This window comes from Rhinoderma darwinii, chromosome 13, assembly GCF_050947455.1.
Source record: "Rhinoderma darwinii isolate aRhiDar2 chromosome 13, aRhiDar2.hap1, whole genome shotgun sequence".
NCBI classification, from domain to species: domain Eukaryota; kingdom Metazoa; phylum Chordata; class Amphibia; order Anura; family Rhinodermatidae; genus Rhinoderma; species Rhinoderma darwinii.
This window is the reverse complement of record NC_134699.1, coordinates 37,378,288-37,400,132: the sequence shown is the minus strand read 5'-3', so window position 1 is coordinate 37,400,132 and position 21,845 is coordinate 37,378,288.

Sequence of the window (21,845 nt, the reverse complement as noted above, 5' to 3'; positions counted from 1 at the left end):
GATATGGTGCATAATCTCACCGGGGTATACAATTCACACCGACCATATCCAAGAGAGGCATTGCATTTTTAGATCTAGAGATAGGTCATACTCACCATGAGTTCACAACCAGAACTCATTTTAAAGATGTTGACACAAACAGCTTTTTACATTTTGAGGGTATGTGCACACGATAACTGCATTTACGTCTGAAATTACGGAGCTGTTTTCAGGAGAAAACAGCTCCCGTAATTTCAGACGTAATTGCTCGTACTCGCATTTTTCAAGGCGTCAATGACGGACGTAATTTGGAGCTGTTCTTCATTGGATTCAATGAAAAACGGCTCCAATTACGTCCAAAGAAGTGTCCTGCCCTTCTTTCCCGAGGCCGTTACTTTACGCACCGTCTTTTGACAGTGAAGCGTAAAATGACAGGTCGTCGGCACAGTACGTCGGCAAACCCATTGAAATGAATGGGCAAATGTTTGCCGACGTATTGGAGCCGTACTTTCAGACGTAATTCGAGGCGTAAAACGCCTAGTTTACACCTGAAAATAGGTCGTGTGAACCCAGCCTAAAAGCGCACATTAGAAAATATGGACCACCAACATCCCAAACAGTCAATATAGCAGGATCAGAAAAAACTGTTCCTCTACCAGATTTTATATAGAACAATCAAAAATCTTTAATGAAAGACGTAGGGAAAAGGGCTGTCCGGCCTCATTAAAAGAGCCTACCAGAAGACCCTAACTACTTCACAGGAATTGTGTCTAAAAGAAAAAACAAATCCGAACACATGCCAGAATAAGGAATAAGGGTATGTGCACACGACCTATTTTCAGACGTAATGGAGGCGTTTTACGCCTCGAATTACGCCTGAAAAGTCGGCTCCAATACGTCGGCAAACATCTGCCCGTTGCTTGCAATGGGTCTTACGATGTTCTGTTCGGACGAGCTGTCATTTTACGCGTCGCTGTCAAAATACGGCGCGTAAAATGACGGCTCGTCAAAAGAAGTGCAGGACACTTCTTGGGACGTTTTTGGAGCCGTTTTCTCATAGACTCTATTGAAAACAGCTCCAAAAACGGCCCTGAAAAATGCAGCGAAAAACACGAGTTGCTCAAAAAACTTCTGAAAATCAGGAGCCGTTTTCCCTTGAAAACAGCTCAGTATTTTCAAACGTATTTTGTTAGTCGTGTGAACATACCCTGACTACTCCAGCAATTTTCTTACAACCTACAACTCTGACAATAACATCATCAGAGGTTCATTAAACAAACAATGGGGCATCAATCTTCAGCAATTTAATCCCGGCAAAACCAGGGACAACATTTCGATGAGATAGGACTATTAAAAATATATTAGCGCCAATCAAATTAAGAAATAAACCTACTACCACTATCCCCAGTCTATTTCCCAAACTAGTGGGCATATATAAATGCAGCAAAAAAAACTGCCTGTTGTTTAAATATCAATGCAGGGAGCAAAAGTGTCACGTCGAATGTGACCAAAGAAGTCTTCACAATTAAATCTTCCATGAATTATGGTTCAAATGTTGTAATATATCTAATCGAAGTCTATAGGAAGAACTACACAATCCCTACGATGCAGACTGAATGGATACAGTTTCAACACTAAAAACGGGTTCCTGAAACATAGTCTATTGAGACACTTTTTATACAATCATCAATCCAACTTTACAAACCTCAGAATTTCACCTATTGAACAAATTGATCCTCGTGTACAAAACAGATCTGCAGTGTTAAATAAACGCGAATCCTATTGGATTTTTAAGTTCAAAACCCTTTGCCCCAATGCTCTAAATGAACATTTAGAAACAGTTTGAACAAACCCATTAGAAAGATGAATAACATTCAGCCAGCAGTAACGTTATAATTTACCTTAGAACATTTTCTGCCCACCGTAATCCAATAGGTTCCAGTGCGACGGATCTTCGAAAAACATCGACAAAGCAAATAGAGAAATCCCAAAGACAATCCAGTCTTACTAAACTGATTTCCAGCTACTGATACAGATATAAGGAGGCGAGTAGATACATAAAAAAACTGAGGTTCGATCCCTCCAGGCCACTGCAGCATAACCCTTAGGGTATGTTCACATGGCCGTAAACGCCCAAAAAATCGGAATCAGAACGCCTCCAAACATCTGCCCATTGATTTCAAAGGGAAAAACAGCGTTCTGTTCTATCTTTTTACGCGGCTGTTATGAAAAACGGCCGCGGAAAAAAAACGTCCGTGAAAAAGAAGCGCAGGTCACTTCTTGGGACGTTTTTGGAGCCGTTTTTCATAGACTCTATAGAAAACAGCTCCAAAAACGGCCGTCAAAAACACAGCGAAAATCGCGAGTGGCTTAAAAAACGTCTGAAAATCAGGAGCTGTTTCCCTTGAAAACAGCTCCGTATTTTCAGACGTTTTTGACTCAGTGTGTGAACATAGCCTTATACAGCTCTTTTTGGATACCTTCTGCTTCTGGTTTTAGCTGAATGAAACACATACAAAAAATGCTACAATACAAAACATTGCTGGCCACAGACTTGAGATTTTTGTCGGTGGATCCGATTTCATGTCCATAGTGAGTAGCAGACCATCTTCAGACATCTGCCATCAGGAAAACGTGGGCCCGGGGGCTGCATTTGGAATTGTTGTTTTCCAGATGAGACAAACTCATGCCTCCCAGTAGCTAATTTGCAATAAAACTTAGGCAATAAGAACAAAAGCCAAGAAAGGGACTCCTGGAGGGGATGTTATTCGGCTACACATCTCTTATAATACACACATGTTTCTTTAGTTTGCCATTTCCTTCACTGTACTATTAGAATATCTTTATGACCTTGTGCTTTCTAACATTTTCTATATTTTATAAAACAAGGACCTACAGAATACAGGCATGTTAAAGTGGATCTGTCAGCTGAATATGCTGCCCTTTGTAAGCCAAAACTCCTAGTAGCCAAAACAAAACTTTTTGTGCCGTTTGGTTAATAGAAGCGCTGAAAGAATACAGTGGACTCATAGTTATGGGTCCGTTGTATTCATGAGGGCGCACTCCTCCAACTCCCCCTACAGGCTGCTGTGTATACGTGCATACACAGCAGCCTGTCCGTTATTAAAGAAAGGGATGGGGAGAGGTGGGGGGAGCGCTCCCCTCATAAATACCGTGGACTCTTAACCATGAGTCCACTGTATTCTTTCAGCGTTCCTATTACCTATTTATAACCTAAAGGCAGCATATTGAGGTGATTAGCACCTAGAATACCTTTTGGGCCTTAATATATGTCGCAAGTCATAATGCAAACGCCAGTGAAACAATATATGTCTTAGACACACAATATCAATTTCAAATAATTACAGACACAAATTGTCCATAAATATCCTTTATTGATCCATAACTCATCTCCCTCAAAAAGACAACAAATATACATACAAAAATTAAAACATAATTCAAAATTGTTCCTCTAAGACCAACAGGTTTGTGTCAGCATTACCATATAAAGTATTGAGATAGTATAGTCTACAACAGGATTAAATTATTCCAGGGAAAGTGTATAGTGAAACACAGCCCCAAATCCCGATGTGAAAACCCCACAATCTACACAGTGGTAAGTCTATAATAATATATAAGAAGTCACAGAGAAAATCATAATCCTAGTGGTTCAAGTACCTGTGGCTGGCAAGTACCTGTGGCTAAAGGACTCAAAGGATGAACACATTGAGGTACGGCCTGGTGCAGGGGGAGAAGTATGGAACGCGCTCTATGCGATGTGGCTGTTGGATGTGTTTTACAGGCGACCCCAGGGACAAATTGCCAGGAACAGCGATCACGCTGTTCCTGGCTGTTAGCCCCTCAAATGCTGCAGTCGATCACAACCGTAGCATCTGAGGCATTGAAAAGTGGGGGGCGGCCCCCTCTGACAGCTCGTCCCACCACCCCAAACCGTAGTGAGATCGGGGGGGTGACGACGGTTGTCATGGCAGCCCAGGGGCCTTATGAAGGCCCCCAGTACTGCCTTCACTCTGCCTCTGCTAAGCCCTGACTGTGACAGGGCTTAACAGATGCACGCAAAAATGACAATATACTGCAATACGTTAGTGAAATATAGTTTTTAGTAGTGAAAAAAATAAGAAAAATTAAAAGTTAAAAACAAACTTTTTCCCATTTTTCCTCTAAAGTAATTTAAAACATAAAAAAACGTTAACAAAATTGGTATTGCTGCGTCCATAAAAATCTGCATGGTGAACGCCTTGAAAAATAATGTATACCACCCAATGTATACCACCCAAATCGCTGTTTTTTGGTCAACAAAGCTCCCAAAAAAATTGAATAAAAAGTGATCAAAAAGTCTTATGTACCAACAAATGATACCAATAAAAACTACAGCTCGTCCCAGAAAAAATAAGCCCTCACACTGCTCAATGCACGGAAAAATAAAAAAGTTATGGCTCTCAGAATATGGTGAAACAAAACTATTTTTTTTTTAACAATAAGTGTTTTTTTTTTTAAAGTAGTACAATATAAAAAACCTATATAAATTTGATATCACCGTAATCGTATTGAGCCACAGAATAAAGTTAAGTTGTTGTTTTTACCACACAGTGAAAACCATAAAAACGAAACCCAAGAAACAATGGAGGAAACACAGTTTTTTTCAATTTCAGCCCGCAAATAATTTTTTTTCAGCTTCCCAATACATTATATGGTACTTTAAGTGGTGCCATTAGAAACTACGACTCCTCCCGCAAAATATAAGTCCACACACCACTCTATTGACGGAAAAATAAAGGAGTTATAACTCTTGGAAGGAGGGGAGTGAAAAACGAAAAACAAAAATCAAAAAATGGCTCGGATATTAAGGGGTTAATAAAGGATACGTATGGACAATTTGTGTCTGTAATGATTTGAAATTTATATTGTGTGTTTAAGACATATATTGGTTTACTAGCATATTGAGGCAACAATCCGCTTTAATAATACATTTTGATCCAAGACCATCCTCCAGTGAACCATCTGCCAATTCAGCCTCAAAGGAGGGAAGAAAATTCCACACTCCACACCTGGAAGTCAGACTAGTTCTTCGTATCAATCACTTCATTGTTATTTGCGTATCATAGATATTGTAATGTTCTTTGTGAAGATAACGTAAGCATGTACAATGAAAATTTCCCATAAATCAAATGAACAATCCTCAAAAACAGAAGGGGCTTGCCACAGGAGCTGGTGAGAAAGCGACTGGAAAGGGGGGAATTGAGGGGTCTTTTCTTATTGCAAGTCATCTTGCAATAAAATGTAAAGACCGCAAGGATGTGTTCATGCTAAGAACTGTTCACACAGACATAAAAGTGATTGTGAGAGAACGTGGTGCCACCTCTGATAAAGAGAAGCTGGTCTGCATCACAGATTGTCATGACTGTGGGGTATATGGACCCACTAGGCCGCTCCTCCGTAGCGTAGTAGCAGCTGGCCAAACAATAGTCAATAGAAGTCTCTAGTATAAGAGTACCTGGGTAGGAAGTATGGCAGACACTTGGCATGATGACACTTGTCACAGATGACACGTGGCACAGAGGATGAACTTGACCCACTAGACCGCTCAGGAACACCCACAATTACGGGATACAAGATACGGGAACACAGGGTACAGGATACAACTAAGGGACCATTTGCAATAACAAACATGGGTAGACACAACAACGCTCAGGCACAGGAAGGAGGGCAGGATGCATTTAAGTAGGAAAGAGTGCACAGGGATAGGCTAGGGAAGGTTATAGGGGTGCGCACTGGCTGTTTATGAGGTCACAAGGACGCGCACACACCCTATGGGGAAGGGGGAAGAAGACGCCAGCATGGAGGTAATCGATGCTGGCGACCACTAGGGAATGCCGCATAGCGGCGAACGGCGGCCGCCAGTGTTACCCAGACTATAATAAATTCATGGGGGCGGTGGATTTATCTGACCAGGCTTTACAGCCATATTTGTTTCAAAGAAAATCCTGCGCCTGGTATAAATAGGCGGCCATCCACCTTATACAGATGGCAACATACAATGGCTTTGTGCTGTACAAAATATCAAATGGGCAAAATACATTTTTTTTACATTCCTGGAGAACCTGATTGAACACCTTTTGTTTGAGTCCCCTGACCCCAGACATAGCCATGAGGCAGAAGATGTCCGACAGCTTGTGGAACGTCACTTTGTACACCCTATACCTGCTACTGGAAAAAAAAATACTCCCAAAAGAGATGCAGAGTGTGCAGCAAAAATGACATACGAAGGGACACACGATTTTATTGCCCTACATGTCCCTCTAATCCTGGTCTCTGTAGCTCTCCCTGCTTCGAAATTAATCATACAGTCCAACATAATTAACTTTCACACTGGATTTGTAGGGAGAATCATAAGGGCGGTGTCACGTAGCGGGTTAGTGGACCCACTAGGCCGTACCGCCGTAGCGGGGATGCAGCTGGCCAAACAATAGGAAACCCCAGAAATACAATGTCCCGCACAAGGGTACACGTGGCAGATGACACAGGTGCCGCAGGTTGCGCCAGATGTGGCGAGTTCCTCCGGACGTGGCAGATGACACAGGACGTGGCGGATTCCTCCGGACGTGGCAGATGACACAGGACAAGGCGGATTCCTCCGGACGTGGCAGATGACACAGGACGTGACACGACTCCGAAACTAATAGGCACAGGAACAAGAACAGCACTGGATACAGGAAGAAGTAACAAGGCACGGGTAACAACTGGAACGGGAAACACTAAGGGACCATTTGCAAGACAGACTGGGAAAACTAACAATGCTCAGGCAAGGACCAGAAGGCCTGGGGCCTTCTTATAGACCAGGAAATCGTGGCAGTTGATGATGATGATGATTTCCTTTGTGCGCGCGCTGGCCCTTTAAGGCTGTGCACGAGCGTGCGCGCGCACCTTTCGGGACACAGCAGACCGGAGCGGAAGTGAGCACTGGCGTCTGCTAGGAAGGAGATGGGAACCAGCGCTCACGGATCCATGGCTGCGGGCGTCGGGAGGTGAGTAAACCCGACGGCCCGTGGCCATGGACGCTACCGTATCCCCCCTCTTACGCCCCCTCTTCTTGGGGCCAGAGCGAGAGAGGAATGTTTTAATAAGAGCAGGGGCACTGAGGTTCTCTTCTGGCTTCCATGACCTCCCCTCAGGACCAAACTCTCTCCAGTCCACCAAATAGAAAGTCCTTCCTCCTACCCTCTTGCAGTCCAGAATCTCCCTCACCTCGAACACATCAGAAGAACCGCTGGGAGCAACTGTGGAACTAGAAGTCTTGCTGTAGCGGTTCAGGACCACAGGCTTCAGGAGGGACACATGAAAGGAGTTGGGGATTCTGAGGGCAGGAGGCATCCGCAGCTTATAGGAGACAGGGTTTATTTGTTGCAGAATATCGAAAGGATCAAGGAACCTGGGAGTAAACTTGTATGAAGGTACCTTCAAACGAATGTTCCGAGAGGATAGCCAGACTTTGGTACCCGCAAGATACTGAAGCGGCTCTCTTCTCCTTGTATCTGCTTTTCGCTTCATGCGATCGACTGCCAGCAAAATAGAGGACCGGATCTGTTGCCAGATAGCAGAAAGTCCCCATATGCAGAGACAGAAGAGAGATGTGGTCGACACTGGAAGAGGGACTCTAGGATGTTGACTGTACACAATGTGAAATGGAGTGGAAGTGGTGGACTCACTTGTGTGGTTGTTGTATGAGAACTCGGCCCATGGAAGAAGCTGTACCCAGTTATCGTGCTGTGAAGAGATTAAGTGGCGGAGATAATTCGCCATGATCTGGTTGATCCTCTCAACTTGCCCATTGGACTGGGGGTGATAAGCTGAGGAAAAGTCCAATCTCACATCCAGCAGTTTACAGAGGGCTCTCCAGAACTTTGAAGTAAACTGAACCCCCTCGGTCGGACACAATGTGAAGAGGCAAGCCATGCAAGCGAAAGATGTGTAGAATGAAGAGACTCGCCAGTCGAGGAGCAGAAGGTAGGCCGATCAGCGGGATAAAATGTGCCATCTTAGAGAACCGGTCCACCACCACCCAGATGGTGTTGCATCCTGCTGAGAGGGGAAGGTCTGTCACAAAGTCCATCGCAATGTGCTGCCAGGGGGCATTGGGTACAGGCAGAGGTTGAAGCAGCCCGGCAGGCTTGGAGTGAGTAACTTTGTTAGAAGCACACACCGTGCAAGAAGAGACAAAGTCCAGAACATCTTTAGGTAGAGTGGGCCACCGGAAGTGACGAGCAATCAGGTCTCTGGTTTTACGGACACCAGCGTGCCCAGCCAGTTTAGAACTGTGTCCCCAGCGGAGAATTCTTCTCCTGTCTGCCAACCGAACAAAAGTCCTCCCCGGAGGGATATCTCTAAGCTGCAGAGGATTAGCAGTGATGATGCAGGACAGGTCTATGATAGTCTGAAGGGACTCCATCATGTCTTCTGTCTCAAACGATCTGGACAGGGCATGGGCCCTCACATTGTTGTGCATGGGACGGTAGTGGAGCACAAACTGGAAACGGGTGAAGAACAGCGACCACCTGGCTTGATGAGGATTCAGTCGTTGAGCAGACTGAAGGTAGGTGTAAGGTTTTTGTGGTCGGTGAAGATCAGGATGGGGTGAGCAGCGCCCTCTAGAAGATGTCTCCACTCCTCCAGAGCCAATTTGATTGCCAGTAGCTCCCGATCTCCAATAGAATAATTGCGCTCAGCAGAAGAAAAAAGTCTAGAATAGTAGCCATATACTACTGCCTTTCCTTTGTAGCTCCTCTGGAACAGAAGTGCACCTGCACCAACAGAGGAAGCGTCCACTGCCAGTGAGAACTGCCGAGATACGTCAGGATGATAGAGGTTCGAAGCTGAAGTGAAGGCTCTCTTGAGGCTAATAAATGCGGACTCTGCCTCTGGAGTCCACACCTTGGCGTTCACACCCTTCTTGATAAGGGTAGAGATGGGAGCCGTCAGAGATGAGAAGTTTGGAATAAACTGGCGGTAGAAATTGGCGAATGCCAGGAACCGCTGTATGGCCCTTAAGCCTTGAGGACGTGGCCACTCCAGGACAGCTTTCACTTTCTCAGGATCCATCTTGAGACCTTCATCCGAGATGATGTAGCCCAGGAAGGGCAGAGAACTCTTCTCAAAGACGCACTTCTCCAGCTTGGTGTATAAATGATTCTCCCTTAATCGTAGTAGAATCTGACGGACATGCCTCCGATGAGTCGTCGGATCTGGGGAGAAAATGAAAATATCATTGAGATAAACAACAACACAGACATAGAGGAGATCTCGGTAGATATCATTAACAAACTCCTGAAACACTGCGGGAGCGTTACACAGTCTGAAGGGCATCACTAGGTATTCATAGTGCCCGTCCCGGGTGTTAAATGCCATCTTCCATTCATCACCCCGGCGAATCCGGACTAGATTATAAACACCCCACGGGTCTAGCTTAGAAAAAATTTTGGCTCCTCGTATGCGATCAAACAGCTCAGATATAAGTGGCAACGGGTATTTGTTCTTGACCGTGATCTGGTTGAGACCACGGCAGTCAACGCAGGGTCGAAGGAATCCAGCCCCGGCCAGGGAGTAAGACTTTCGTATGAAACCCCTTTCCAGACTCTCCTTGATATAGGCCGACATGGATAGAGACTCTGACAAGGAGAGAGGATATACTCGACCACGGGGGAGAGAGGCATTAGGAACCAGTTCAATGGGGCAGTCATACGTCCGATGTGGAGGCACCGTCTCAGCCTCCCTTTTGCTGAAAACATCTGCATACTGAGCAAAATGGGGGAGCAGTCCCGCCAATGACTGAGGCAGAGGAGGCTTGACAGGATGGATCTGCAACAGACAACGACCAAGGCACTTGGAGCCCCATTGAAGAACCTCTCCAAAATTCCGGTCTAGAACTGGGGCATGTAGTCGAAGCCAAGGCAGGCCCAGCAGAACAGGATTGATGGCCTTGGGCTAAACAAGGAAAGAAATCAGTTCAAAATGAAGAACTCCAACCTGGAGCTTCAACGGCTTGGTTTTAGAAACGATGGGATCAGGCAGAGGCAGTCCATTAACTGAAGCAACAACTGTGGGCAAATTAAGATGATTCACTAGCTCTTTCTGGATGAAGTTTGCAGCAGAATCAGAGTCAAGATAGGCAGAAACTTGATGCGTCCTCTCGCCGGATACTAGGGTCACAGGAATAGTCAACTTGGAACTGAATGCTTTATTAGGTACCGTTCCATCTAGGGTTGTCTCTCCAATCTATCCTAGGCAATGGGGTCTCTCTGGCCTCTTGGGACACAGACGCACAATATGGCCTCCGAGGCCGCAATACAAAGTCCAGAAGTATGTCTGAATTGTTTCTCCAGGGTAGACAATTTGACATAGTCACTGTAAAGGATCTGCCAGACACAGCTTCTGTGTCGACGCCCGTGGGTAATCAGTCTGCACCTGCTCCTAAGTCTGAGAGAGTGACACGATCTTCTACCAGTCAGGCTGGGAGGCTGAGGAGTGGGAGAGCCTATCACAGCCTGGCCAGACGGAGCTAGCTCCCGCCCTCTGTCTATTTATACCTGCATTTCCTTATCCTCCTTTGCCTGTGATTCTTTCCTGTTTCCTGGCTCTGCTGCTCCTGCTATTATTATTGACCTTGCTTCATTTTTACCCTGGCTTTACTGACTATGCTCCTGCTCTGCGATTGGTACCTCGTACACTCCTGGTTTGACTCGACTCGTTCACTACTCTTGTTGCTCACGGTGTTGCCATGGTCAACTGCCCCATTTCCCTTAGCTTCTGTGTACCCTTGTCTGTTTGTCTGTCGTGCACTTATTGAGCGTAGGGACCGTCGCCCAGTTGTACGCCACCGCCTAGGACGGGCCGTTGAAAGTAGGCAGGGGTTGAGTGGCTGGTAGATTAGGGCTCACCTGTCTCCCTACCCCACCATAACATAATCACAGGCCCATATACCTTTTCTACCCTGGTCCCTGACACAACTATGGACCCCCTTGAGAACCTGGCTCAACAAATGCAGGGTCTCTCCCTACAGGTCCAAGCCCTGGCTCAGAAGGGCAACCAGCATGATGCTACCCTGGAGTGCCCCCCCACTTCACCTCTTGAACCCCACCTCAAGTTGCCTGACCGGTTCTCAGGGGACCGGAAGACTTTTTTCTCCTTTCGGGAGAGTTGTAGGCTCTATTTCCGTTTAAAGCCCCACTCCTCAGGTTCTGAGAGCCAGCGAGTGGGTATAATTATGTCCCGGCTCCAGGACGGGCCCCAAGAATGTGCCTTCTCCTTGGCTCCTGACGCCCCTGAACTTTCCTCTGTTGATATTTTTTTTCGCGCTCGGGCTCATTTATGACGAGACTGACAGGACTGCCTTTGCCGAGAGTCAGCTGGTGACCTTACGTGAGGGTAAGAGACCCGTTGAGGAGTACTGTTCTGACTTTAGGAAGTGGTGTGTAGCTTCTCGGTGGAATGACCCTGCCTTGAGGTGCCAGTTTAGATTGGGTCTGTCGAACGCCCTGAAAGACCTGTTAGTTAGCTATCCCTCTTCTGACTCCCTAGATCAGGTTATGGCTTTAGCGGTACGTCTTGACCGACGTCTCAGGGAACGACGACTGGAATGTTGTTGTGCCTTCCCCTCTGACCCCCCCATGATGGCTCCCGAGGTTCCGTTGCTTCATTCTTCCACGGAAAACTCGGATGAACCTATGCAACTCGGGGCCTCCGTGTCTCCCCAACTACGTAGAGATTTCCGCAGGAAGAATGGTCTCTGCTTCTACTGTGGGGATGACAAGCATCAAGTGAACAACTGTCCTAGGCGTAAGAATAAGCAGCCGGAAGAACTTCCGCGCCTAAGTGACCATCGGGGAGGTCACTTGGGCGCACAGGTATTTCCCGTATATATGAAACCTAATAAGATCTTGCTTCCCTTTCAGGTCTCTTTTTAGGGTAGGTCTGCCACCGGCAGGGCCTTCGTGGATTCAGGGTCTTCTGCTAATATTATGTCTGTGGAATTTGCTATGTCTCTTGCTATGCCATTGATTGACTTGCCTAAACCTGTCCCGGTAGTGGGTATCGACTCCACTCCTCTTGCTAATGGTTATTTTACACAGCAGACCCCTGTTTTTGAATTCCTTGTTGGCTCCATGCATTTGGAGCAGTGCTCTGTACTGGTAATGCAGGGATTATCGTCCGATTTGGTTTTAGGCCTTCCCTGGTTGCAGATGCATAATCCCACGTTTAACTGGAATACTGGGGATCTTACCAAATGGGGTAATGAATGCATGACGTCATGTTTTTCTGTTAACTTTATCTCTCTCCCTGAGGAGGTGAACACTCTACCTGAGTTTATTCAGGACTTCGCTGATGTTTTTTCTAAAAAGGCCTCCGAAGTGTTACCTCCTCATAGAGAATTCGATTGCGCAATCGATTTGGTACCAGGAGCTAAGCTCCCTAAGGGTAGGATATTTAATCTCTCTTGTCCCGAACGTGAAGCCATGAGAGAGTATATCCAGGAATGCCTGGCCAAGGGTTACATTCGCCCCTCTACTTCTCCGGTAGGTGCTGGCTTCTTCTTCGTAGGGAAGAAGGATGGTGGTCTTAGGCCGTGCATTGACTACCGAAACTTGAATAAGGTCACTGTAAGGAACCTGTATCCCCTTCCTTTGATTCTTGATCTCTTCAATCAGGTTCAGGGGGCCCAATGGTTCTCTAAGTTTGATCTTCGGGGGGCTTATAACCTTATCCGCATCAAAGAGGGGGATGAGTGGAAGACTGCATTTAACACGCCCGAAGGTCATTTCGAATACCTCGTCATGCCCTTTGGGTTGTGTAATGCTCCCGCGGTCTTCCAGAATTTCATAAATGAGATTTTAAGAGACTACCTGGGGGTATTTCTTGTAGTGTAGCTTGATGACATACTTGTGTTTTCCAAGGACTGGTCCTCCCACATTGAGCATGTCAGGAAGGTGCTCCAGGCCCTTCGGGAAAACAAACTGTTTGCTAAAACCGAAAAATGTGTGTTTGGGGTGCAGGAGATACCATTTTTGGGTCAAATCCTCACTCCTCATGAATTCCGCATGGACCCTGCCAAGGTTCAGGCTGTGGCTGAATGGGTCCAACCTGCCTCCCTGAAGGCGTTACAGTGCTTCCTGGGGTTTGCTAATTATTACAGGAGATTTATTGCTAACTTCTCGGTCATCGCTAAGCCTCTTACGGATCTTACTCGCAAAGGTGCTGACCTCCTCCACTGGCCTCCAGAGGCGGTCCAGGCTTTTGAGGTCCTTAAGACGTGCTTTATCTCGGCCCCTGTGCTGATTCAGCCTAACCAAATGGAGCCATTCATCGTGGAGGTTGACGCCTCCGAGGTGGGAGTGGGTGCTGTCTTGTCCCAGGGTACCAGGTCCCTCACCCATCTCCGTCCCTGTGCCTACTTCTCCAGGAAGTTCTCGCCCACTGAGAGTAACTATGATATTGGCAACCGCAAACTCTTAGCCATTAAATGGGCATTTGAAGAGTGGCGCCACTTCCTGGAGGGGGCTAGGCACCAGGTAACGGTCCTTACCGACCACAAGAATCTGGTTTTATGTAACCTATAATTATCTTCTAAGTAGACTCTGTACCTTTAATATTCAGGGTTTTTTTTTGTTCCTGCACTGTATGCTAATGAGCATAAAAGAGTCATATCTTCATTACTCAAGCCTTTCTGACTTAGCCCCGCCCCCCTTACATTTGATTGACAGCTATTCACCTCCCCCCAGTACACACAAAATCCCGCGATTGCACATCAATGTTCTGTTCTGATGCATGCGCACAACGGGACTTCATAGCGGTAACTATTACCATAAAAAGCGCGAAATGTTTGCAGACTGTTATTTACGGTTGGAGGAGGAGTTTAGGAGATGGGATAACGGCAACAAACTTTTGACAGCAGCAGCCAGTGAGGGATAAGTAAAGTTCAGTAGGTGAAATGCTGGTGACAGGTTCCCTTTAAAGGCTATGTAAACCATTGAAAGGCAATTTTTTTTTTAAATAAAAAGGTCAGTCAGTGTGATTAGTGCAAATTTATAAATTCTTTTTCATTTTTGAGATACAGCTGCTCTGTATTCTCTATACAGAGCAGCTGTATCTTTCGATAAATCCTGCTCCCGTCAGGTCCGTGTGACTGATGGGTTCAGCTACAGCGGGTCACGCAGGATCCACCTGTAATCAATCACATCGTAATTTAGGTGTGATAGATTACAGGTGGATCCCTGCTGACACTGAACCCATCAAGTCCGCTGGACTGACGGATTCAGGTCATAGTGAACAATATAGCTGCTCTGTATAGAGATTACAGAGCAGCTGTATCTCAAAAAGTAAAAAGAAGTTTAAGGCTATGTTCACACAGAGTATTTTGCCGAGTTTTTTAACGCGGAAACCGCGCCGCAAAACTCGTCAAAAACGGCCCTAAAATGCCTCCAATTGATTTCAATGGGAGGCGTCTGCATCTTTTTCCCGCGAGCAGTAAAACTGCCTCGCGGGAAAAAGAAGCGTCATGCCCTATCTTCGGGCGTTTACGCCTCTGACCTCCCATTGACTTCAATAGGAGGCAGAGAAAGCGTATTTCGCTGTGTTTTATGCCTGCGGCGCTCAATGGCCGCGGGCGAAAAACGGCGCGAAAATCAGCGTGCAGGGAGAGGAAAATCTGCCTCAAACTTCCAAACGGAATTTTGAGGAAGATATTCCTCCTGCAAAATACTCTGTGTGAACATAGCCTAAATAAAAACTATTTATAAAGTTGAACTAATCACAATGACTGACCCTTTTTTTAAAATAAAGAAAAATAAAAAAAAAATTCGTTTCAAAGGTATTTATTGAATTATTGCTTTTCAGAAAAAGATAAAATAAATGAACAATATCCCTATGCAGAGGGATAAAATATATACTAGTATATAAACAAAATAATAAAAGTTGCACGCTACATAGATAAAGAAATGTCCATAGCATAAATTGTATTGACATGCACATAAAGTAACATTTCCAAAAAAGGAAAAAAGAAGAAAAAAAAAAAGAACAAGATAAACAACCTTCGTGGTCATTATGTAAAACACAATCAGTGTCAGAGTAAGTCATAAAGTAATATGATACAATATATCAGGGGAGTGGGCTGAGGACAGCTAAGTTTGCCAGACTTTCAAAAATCTCTCCACATCGTCCAATGTAATCGCTGTCAATTTTTCTGAAATCATAATTCGGTTAATACGTGAAATAACCAGTACGAGACATAGATCAGGTGATCACCATTTAAACGCTATATGGATTCTAACTCCCAGTAGAATAAACTGAACTAATTTGAATTGGGTATTGTCATAGTTAGAGGGTTTAGCACCCAATAAGCATATCGCTGGAGTCATACGGAAAGACTCTTAAGAGTGTCACGGATCACATTACATATATTTTCCCAGAATGTGTGTACGAAGGGACAGGTGGGCAGCCTCGAAAGCAGGTAGGCGATACATAAGAATATATTTTATGTATCCTTTCTGGGACCATATAAGCTCTACGTAAAATCTTTAGCGAAGTTTCCATATGGGTTACTTGCCAACTGCTTTTGATTAAGGTTTCACACATGGAATACAATGTGGGTAAAGATAACTGAGAACCTATATTCTCCTCTGTGTACAAATAAGTAGATAGACCTTCTAATTTGTAGGGGTGTTGTGTGCCGTTTGGGATGCTTCACTTAATCTCAAAAATAGCCAAAATGTAGTAATAGGCACAGAAAATGAAAAGAAAACAACCTGTTAAGAGTTGAAAAAATATATTCTTTGTATAAATATAATGGTATACAAAAAATCACTATAAAAATAGTGCAAGAAATGTAAAAAAAAGTAGTCACCCCATATGAAGAAGTCCTTTCAATCAGATAGGCCGCTAAGATGTCATATTTTCCGGACATGAGATCTGGCGGACTTTGGCAGAGACCTACGTGGAGGATAAGTCGGAGTTTGACTACAGGTTGTTGTCTTTTCATTTTCTGTGCCTATTTTTACATTTTAACCTATATTCTCCTCCCATTGTAACATAAATTGTCGTTTCGTATCACCCTGTGGCGTATTCATTTGAGCATACAGTATGGACAACAAACAAACCACAGATGGGGTGTATAATACTAACCGCTCATAGGGAGAATAGTCCAAAGTTTCAGCCTGTCCCACATAGGAGTGTAAAAAGGAAAAATACCTGACAGATTCTAAATTCTTCTTCACGTGGGGGTTTATAAAGGCCATAAAAAGAGATAATGGAAAAGATACGGTTATTAGAAAGGAAATGGCGAACTCTGGTTAATTTCTAATTCATCATTGAAAATAGGTAATATCTTGTCCGTAAGACGTAAACCTTTAGGCAGTGGACCTTTATGTCACATGAGAGTGGTCCAGGAGTATGGAGTTAGGAGGGAAGACCAAGGGAGACCCAAAGAGGACCTTAATCAAAGTAAGTTGTGCCAATCTAGCTGCCCGATAAGATTTTACTAGATTTAGAACGGAAATGCGACCCAAGTGTTTATGTAAGTACATAATCGATTTCTTAATCCTTGGTCTTTTATGAGACCAGATCAAAGCAAAAATATCATTCTGTAGTACATAGAGATCATGTAAGGGTACAGGAAATGGTAAAGTTCTAAACAAATAAAGCAACCTGGGGAGTGTAACCATTTTAACCGCATGCATATTACCCACCCACGATATATGAGGCTTATCCCAATTTCTCAGATCCCTTCTAAAATCCTTAAATAATGGGAGATAGTTATTGCAATACAGACTTGTAATATGTGGAGTTAGAAAAACTTTATTTTAAAAAAAGAAAAACTTTTTGTGCTACATTTTAACCACAAAAATGTTCGTCATGGACAGAGTTTTCACTCTATGACATACATTTTGATTATGGTGATCATGCGGGCACTTCCACAATAGATGTATGATCAGGAGTGGAAGGAGAGATGTAATAAATAGTCCCCATTCTATACTAACCTTGGCTGTTAAGCCGGTGGCATACAAGTGCAGTGCCTCTGATCACATAATAGGACATCCCTGTGATGCGTGACAATACATTATAAGGGCAGGGCTGTCTGTAGCAGGAGTCATGCTGACAAATGTCACCATAACTTTAGAAGATCGCTTCTCCAATGGTTCACAGGTAGAAGTGGCAGTCTGAAACCACAGAGACTGAGCTGGCAGGAGGCTGACTTCATTCACCAGCATCTGCCCGCCCAGTTCACACTGCAGCTCTGGGCAGAATAGATCCGCTGGGTGACAGAGTACTAGGCCTTTGCTAGGTAAATATGTACTTTTATTATTATTTTCTGCATGTAGAGGACTGGAGATCTGCTTTAAAAATCCACTTGTGGGATTAAAATAAATTAGAAAAAATAAATAAATAAAAGTAACTGTCAAGTAAATAAGAAAAAAAAACACAAACACAAATCTTTGCTAATAAATACAGTTAGTAAATATTCGCCCTAAGACACCAAATAATAAAGACGTAACTGCAACAACGAGTGTCACACATTTCTTACATCATTTATGATAAGTAGTTTAAGGCATATCGAAAAGTTATGACTGCTGAGAAAGCACAAGCAAAATCTCAAAAAATCTTTGAGTCCCCAAAACCATAATTGGCTAGGTATTAAAAGGGTATAGAGGTGTATGCCTCCTAACCATCCCAGATCCAGTGGAATAGTCCCGGATTCTGGGTGGTGTCCTGCTGTCCTGGGTGGTCAGCTCCCTGCTCCACCATTGACTATGTAACGCCAGCCGTGAGCGGCTTGGCACAGAGAGGCACGATACAGTGGTCATTGTGCCTGTCTGTGCGGAGTCACACACAGCACAGACCAGAGGATCTCCTCTGCTCGACGTGGGAACGGGGCTAGGTGAGTATTTTTTGTTGTTGTTAGGCACTATGGGGGCATTATACTGTGTGGGGGAGGCACTATGGGGGCATTTTACTGTGCAGGGGAGGAACTATGGGAGCATTATACTATGTGGGGCATTATAGTGGCATTATTATACTATGTGTAAGGCACTATGGGGGCATTACACTGTGTAGGGGGCACTATGGGGACATTACACTGTGTGTTGGGGGCACTATAAGGGCATAATACTGTGATTGGGGCATTATATTGTATAGGGGCACTATAGGGTCATTATACTGTGTGGGGGCACTATGGGGCCATTATACTGTCTTGGGGGTTATTATTTTTTGTGGGGAGGCACTATGAAGGCATTACACTGCGTGGGGGCACTATTGAGGCATTAAACTCTAAAGAAAGGCACTGTATGGGTATTATACTATGGGGGGACTGTGGGGCATTATACTATGTGGGGGGCACCATGGGGGCATTATACTGTGTGTAAGGAACCACTATGGGGCACTATACTGTAGGGAGGCACTATGAGGGCATTGTGCTGTGTGGGCAGGCGGTATGGGCCACGATACTGTGTATGGGGGCATTATACTGTGGGCAGGCACTATGGAGGTATTATACTGTATGTGCTGAACAGGAATGGGTGGAGTTAGAGGTGTGGCTTAACAGAAAACATTTACCTCTGTTTGCTTCACGCGCCGCAGTAGATGTTCCTCTTTGCAATGCTTGTAATTTGGGAGATATGGAAGTCTAGGGAGCCCTTCTTTGCTTCTGTATGCCACTGATTTCATACAGATTCATGTGGAGTTTTTGATACAGAATCATACAGAAAAAAATGGGAGGTTGCTGCATTAACGCCGTATTATGGAGCCGTGTGCATAAGCCTTAAGGGGGAACGCAAGGAACGACAGAAAATTCACATCCATTCCCCAGGGATGGACTCAGATCCCGAAGTTAAACTACGGACTGCAGTTTACGGTAGTGTATCTTCCCCGCAGCTTCTGAATAATACCGACGTGCCATAGGAGCAATAAACCTGGCTGTGGACATGGAATAGCTATCAGATGAGCGATAATTCAGCCGACAGCTGCCATACAAATGTACTAGTTTGACTCGGCTAAAAGTGCGTGTTATTACAATAGAGGTATAATTGACACCTCTGACTTATTTCAGGGAAAATAATATGTGGACAATAATATTGCACTGTAAGTTTCCTAAAATCAGGTGGACTCTACAGAGAATTAGGTGTTCAATTCAAGGGGCAATCGGCCTGGCCCTATATTAAAGTAGCAGCGTCACACAATGCCTTTTTTTTTTGTAGAAATTAGCTATTTTTGAGGAAAAAGACTTAGTCTAATGCAGGGGTCGGCAACCTTCAGCACTCCAACTGTTGTAAACTACAATTCCCAGCATGCCCTGACAGCCTTTGCCTGGAATAATAAAGGCTTTGGCTCTCGGTGCATTCTGGGAGTTTTATTTTTACAACAGCTGGAGTGTCGAAGGTTGCGGACCCCTGGTCTAATGTAATGTATTGATCTAAATCGCTGCTCATTCTAGGCTTAGGAGTCCAGTGGGTTCTCTTAAAGAGGCTCTGTCACCAGATTTTGCAGCCCCTATCTGCTATTGCAGCAGATCGGCGCTGCAATGTAGATTACAGTAACGTTTTTATTTTTAAAAAACGAGCATTTTTGGCCAAGTTATGACCATTTTCGTATTTATGCAAATGAGGCTTGCAAAAGTCCAACTGGGCGTGTTGAAAAGTAAAAGTACAACTGGGCGTGTATTATGTGTGTACATCGGGGCGTGTTTACTACTATTACTAGCTGGGCGTTGTGTATAGAAGTGTCATCCACTTCTCTTCACAACGCCCAGCTTCTGGCAGTGCAGCACTGTGACGTCACTCACAGGTCCTGCATCGTGTCGGCACCAGAGGCTACACTTGATTCTGCAGCAGCATCAGCATTGGCAGGTAAGTAGCTACATCGACTTACCTGCAAACGCCGATGCTGCTGCAGAATCATCTGTAGCCTCTGGTGCCGACACGATGCAGGACCTGTGAGTGACGTCACAGTGCTGCACTGCCAGAAGCTGGGCGTTCTGAAGAGAAGTGGATGACACTTCTATACACAACGCCCAGCTAGTAAAAGTAGTAAACACGCCCCGATGTACGCACATAATACACGCCCAGTTGTACTTTTACTTTTCAACACGCCCAGTTGTACTTTTGCAAGCCTCATTTGCATAAATACGAAAATGGTCATAACTTGGCCAAAAATGCTCGTTTTTTAAAAATAAAAACGTTACTGTAATCTACATTGCAGCGCCTATCTGCTGCAATAGCAGATAGGGGCTGCAAAATCTGGTGACAGAGCCTCTTTAAGCACTGATAGGCAGCTATCTCTGTATACTCACTCATACATGGAAGACTGTCAGTTACTGAGTAGGACCGCCCACTGGACTCCTAAGCCTAGAATGAGCAACGGTAAGTCATTTTTTTTCCCCACAAAAACTATCTATAAATCTGCTCAGCTCCTCCTGCTCTATAACATTATGCCTGCAGATCAGACTGCATTTTCAATGTGACAGGTTCCCTTTAAAGGGGTGGTCTTGAATGAGTAAAACATGGCCGCTTTCTTCCAAAAATAGTACCGCACCTGTTTCTGGTATTACAGCTCAACTCCATTGAAGTGAAAAGGGCTGAATTGCAATGTGACAAACAACCTGTGGACAGATGTGGTGCTGATTTTGGATGAAAGCGGCCATGTTTTTATAATCCTTTGGGCAACCCTATAAGGCCGACACTGAGGAGCAAAACCTGTGTCACCCAGGAAATCCAGGTGGCTTGACATTTCTGTAAGGAAGGCTTCTGATGGCTGTAATGTGGCCACAATACCCAGACCTCCCACAGTCCTACTGAACGGCGTTTGGCAAAAAAAAAAGAACGATACCAAAAACTGCATGTGTGAATCCAGTCTAAAGTCTCATTCAGACGGCTGTATTTTAGCGTCCATGTTACGGCCGCAAGTCCCATCCTGATCGCGGGTCTAGTGATCCTAACTCACAGCTTCATAGACTAGCATCCATAAAACGGATGCGGAAATGTAGCCGCATTACTGCTCCCTGAATGAGGGCCTAAGGCAAGGGATGTTCACACATGGCAGATTTCCGTTGCAGAAACACCTAAGGTTTGATCCCATACACATGCTGCAGAAACAAGTTCATTCAGATGTATGGGATGGTCTCTGTAGCAGAATATGTGTATGTGTGAACATATCCTGTGGCGATGTCCAGCCATCATATCTACCCATTTAAACATGAATCCATTTTTCATTGGATTGTCTCACCCAAAACAAGTGGTACCGCATTCTTCACTAAGCCAATCACAAACAGGCTAAAGTGAAACAAATGAACGCTTGAAGTCCGCTGTTGGCAAATGATGGGTGACGGGCGAACGCGCAGAGTTCTCCGATATTAAGACATTAACAAACCTGAAACTAAGCGTTCATCTAGCTAGTCAGCGCAGGGGTCGAGAAGTGGTAAGCCAACTGGCCTTCACTTACAGCATGATGGGGGGGGGGTTTCTGTGGCTAATACATTGGCATCTGGGACTTATTCTTCTATGGAGCTACCTTGGGGCCCCTAAATTGACACGTCCATTCTGTATTTACTGTTACAGTAGAGGGGTGTTTTTATTTTAAAAGGTAGGAATTATGTAAAGGATCACAACCCATCAGAACATAATCACTATGATCTTAGAACGCAGATGTAGATCAAGAGCGATCCCCATCATGGTGGAGAGGGTGTAAAATTGGAACAATATTTCCTGTTAATATCCTCCCCATCAGGATGTGCCTACAATTAATCATAGATCACGGAGCAAAGTCCATCTGATCGGAGCCAAGAGCGCTCCGCGTAAACCCAACCTGATCCT